The sequence below is a fragment of the Trachemys scripta genome, chromosome 24, assembly GCF_013100865.1.
Source record: "Trachemys scripta elegans isolate TJP31775 chromosome 24, CAS_Tse_1.0, whole genome shotgun sequence".
Classification (NCBI taxonomy): domain Eukaryota; kingdom Metazoa; phylum Chordata; order Testudines; family Emydidae; genus Trachemys; species Trachemys scripta.
Window position 1 is genome coordinate 12346806 of NC_048321.1, and position 2939 is coordinate 12349744.

Consider the following 2939-nt stretch of genomic DNA (forward strand, 5'->3'; position numbering starts at 1 on the left):
CTGCAGCTGGGTTAATTAGCTGTTGCAACTCAAATATCTCTCTGATTCTGGTTTCCAGCTCTTGCAGGTTAGTGGCCTGGATATTTACTGGGCCCAAGGCCAATCAACTCCCCGGAACAAACAATTGCCTTCATTCAGGTACATCATATGTAACCATAGGGGGAGGTTAATGGGTCAAAGAAGGGGGGATGGTTAATTTCTCCTTGTTTTAAAATCCCACGGGGGTTGGAACTGTATTCACCAGGAGTTGGTGGGAGGAAGGAGGGGAATGGTTAATTTCTCCTTGTTTGAGCACTGGCCTGCTAATCCCAGGGTTGTGAGTTCAATCCTTGATTTAGGGATCTGGGGCAAAAATCTGTCTGGGGATCGGTCCTGCTTTGAGCAGTGGGTTGGATTAGATCACCTCCTGAGGTCCCTGCTGTTCTATGTTTCTATTCCATTTACCATCCCAGCAAGCCAGAATAAAAGCTTTTTCCGCATAAAACATCTCTCAGGTCTTTCCCGTTCGGCTTGCCTCTCTGCGTGTGCTTGCCCAGTTATGTTTACGTTAGGATGGAACATGGCGTAGACACCTCGAAATATCTTGGGAAAAGGGCACCTGCCTTTCTAGTTGCCATACGCTCCCTTAACAGTGCTATAAAATCATCTTGCGGCAGGCGGGGTGCAACAGACCCACGGGTAAGCCATTCTAATACCGCTTCCTTATTACACTTCCCAAATTGTCGGTCTAACGCTGGGGCTTGCAGTGGCGTCAGAACCTTCTCCTCCTCCTTTAGGGTGGGAGGTCGGTCAGTCTGGTCATGAGATCCGGTGATTGAAGTCACAATAAGGGCCATCAGAGGGGCGTCCTCCCTCCGTGGTCCTCTAGGACTAACCGAATGTGTCTTCTCCTTGATATCACATGAGGTATACAGGGGAGGGTTAATGTCCTCTCTCTCTGTCCCTATAATAAACTCCCAGCTCCCCTCCTTGCTTCTGTCAGCTGCAAGGGGATCCCGGTGTTTGGCACTATGTAAACCCACATAGGAACTCAGTTCTAGTTGCAGTTCCCCCATTACCCTTTTGCATTCCTTATGATCCGCCTTTTGGGCAGCGTTATCCCTGATCTCCTGCATCAGCCTCCTAACGGCTGCTTGGGCCTCTTAAAGCTCCAGGCTACAAATTTCTGCAGCGCTCTCTGCCCTGGTAGCTTCCCTGCGTCACCTGCGTTTCCAGCTGCAGAATTTGGTTCGTGAGTGCAGCATTTCTTGTCTCTTCGGCGTTATTGTCTAAAACCAATTGGTCGAATTGTGGTTTGGAGAGCGAGAACTTCTGTTTTCAGTCTAGCTACCTGCTTATGTAGCACTCGGCTACTCAGTGCTGGGCCATATAACAGGGCACTACGCCTCTGCCTTCTTCGGCTGGGCTGTATACAGGCAGGGGCATTCCCATAACGTGTTAACGGTATTCGGGGCATCAGGGCCAGATATTACCCCCTCTTCCCACGGATTTCTGCCCTTGCCAAATAATTCAACTGCGAAATTCAACGCATTTTTATTTGACTCCGTCTCCCATCCTTTCAGCGCGAAGCCACCGTCCATCTTGAAAAATCCGAAGGGCCTTATCTTTACCCTCGGTAAAATTTGTCCCCCAGAGAAAATAAAGGAAGGATGCAGGTCTGACCACCGAGGTCAGAGGTTGGTTCCCACGTTTACTGGCACACCTAAGGGTTTTTCCTGTTTAATCAGGTTTGAGCTGGTCCTTGTTTACCACTGCTGACCATTGAAAAGGGCGGGAAGCAGTCTAGCTAACCCTCCTGTCACATGACCAATACTCCGTTTTGGAGTCTAACATGGAAGCCACCCAAATACAATAAATCGATTATAATACAAACACAAACTTTAGGATTTGGCCCCTAACACCAGTAAACTCCAAATGAACTTTCTTTAGCTGAGATAAAGAGTCAAATGAAAGCAAGTGGAAGGGTCTGGAAACAGGCCAAAGAAAGACACATACAATGCAATCTGCCCAGGCAGCCTTTTGATTTCCGTTGTTCCCAATGCTCACTTTCCTGCCTATCACTTAACAGCGGCCGTGCTGGAATGAATCAGGTTGTGTTAATGTTCCCTCGACATCGGCGTGGGTGGGAACCGCAGTTGGGGACTCCAGGGTTGGGGCAGGACATTGGCCTTTGCTGAGCTGACGTATCCATCCGGCACCGGGAGCGGACCGGGCCGTGCATGAGGCAGATCTCCAGCGGGGAGCTGGAGGGAGGCAGGGATCGAGACTTGCTGGGGTCGCTCTGCAGTTTAATTGGTGAGGAGCCGACTACTGGCGCAAGCTACAGGCTGGAGGCTGGGTGTGGGCGGAGGCTGGAGTGGGGGCAGGTCGCCAGCAATGCAGCATCTTGGGCTGGAGGGGGAGGGGCCACGGCTACTCCCCAGCCCAGCTCGCACCCCAGACAGCATCACCCCGGTCAGACATGCACATTCCCAGCAGCTGGGGTGAAAACCAGAGCCGGGGTGGGAGAGGCCCAGGGGCTGAGCGCACAGGCTGTGGGGGAGGGACACAGGGAGAGGGCACTGCCCCCAGATCAGGGCTGGGCTGGGGCAGAATCACCCGGGCCCTGGGTAAGTACAGACAGACCCTGTGTGTGAGTCCCAGCCCCGCCCCGCTCTAACCACTAGACCCCACTGCCCTGCTCTGCTCAGTCATTTCCCCGCCCTCTCTCCCACCAGCACCTCCCCAGACAGCGATCTGGGACTCACTGAGTGCAACAAATCACGGAGCCTGTGAGTCCAGGTGCTGGCTGCCCCCCGGAGCCGCGGAGCAGGAGGATGTGGGTGCCAGGAGCCAGCCAGATGCCCCCTTCCACCAAGCTCTGCATTGAAATCATCCTCGCACTGCTCTGCCAGGGTAAGAGAACAACAGCAGAGACAGCTGGGCTGGCAGGAATCCCC

At 53.1% G+C, this 2939-nt stretch overlaps 1 long non-coding RNA gene across 1 annotated transcript in view; it reads left to right on the forward strand.

Moving 5' to 3' along the window:
• The first annotated feature begins 2089 nt into the window (after positions 1–2089).
• The window catches only part of LOC117869639, a 5785-nt gene continuing 4935 nt past the window's right edge, over positions 2090–2939 (forward strand). The window contains exons 1-2 of the long non-coding RNA XR_004643834.1: positions 2090–2295; positions 2718–2895. This is a non-coding gene — a long non-coding RNA (uncharacterized LOC117869639). The remainder of the gene's footprint in view (positions 2296–2717; positions 2896–2939) is intronic.